This window comes from Orycteropus afer, unplaced genomic scaffold (assembly GCF_000298275.1).
Source record: "Orycteropus afer afer isolate SDZICR_OR568_19922 unplaced genomic scaffold, OryAfe1.0 scaffold00255, whole genome shotgun sequence".
Taxonomy (NCBI): Eukaryota; Metazoa; Chordata; class Mammalia; order Tubulidentata; family Orycteropodidae; genus Orycteropus; species Orycteropus afer.
Genome location: NW_006921842.1, coordinates 1,470,887 through 1,471,557, shown reverse-complemented (window position 1 = coordinate 1,471,557; position 671 = coordinate 1,470,887).

Sequence of the window (671 nt, the reverse complement as noted above, 5' to 3'; positions counted from 1 at the left end):
CTTGGGACCTGCAAGACTGAAAAGTTTTTTGATGGTTATTCAATTGTAATTTGTGTCTAACTGAGTGGGAGACAACAACAGTCCCCATAAGACACTAACTACACCCACACCTCCTGCAACTTCACTTACCTCCTTCTCCACCAACGGGCCAACGATAAAAAACCACCAAGAACAGCCTGAATCACTCTTGGCTGCTCTTCACAAACAGTTAACAGAGATCTAAATACAACAAAGCTACGATGCCTCAGAAATGACAGACCATCACAGTCCACACAAAGAAGCAGGGTAAGTGGTAGAAACAAGAGAGCAGGATACAGACCCAGAACGCTTCTCTGAGAAAGAAGCAGCATTGGAACTCTCTAATAAGTTATTCAAAAGAATTATCTTTAGGTATCTTCAAAGGATTGAGAAACAGACCAAAGAAAACACAGAAAAAACTCTAGAAGAATTTTGGAAGAAAGTACAAGAACAAAATGACAAAATAAATGAAAAATTAGAAATGATTCTAAATCTAGAGATAAAAGTCCAGAAGATTAATACTAAATTGTCAGAAATAGATAACACATTGGAAGGGCAAAGGAGAAGAATTGATGTGATGCAAGACAGAATTATGAGATTGAAGACAAATACCTGAATACTTCTTTGGAAAAGGATCAATCAGAAAAAAAATC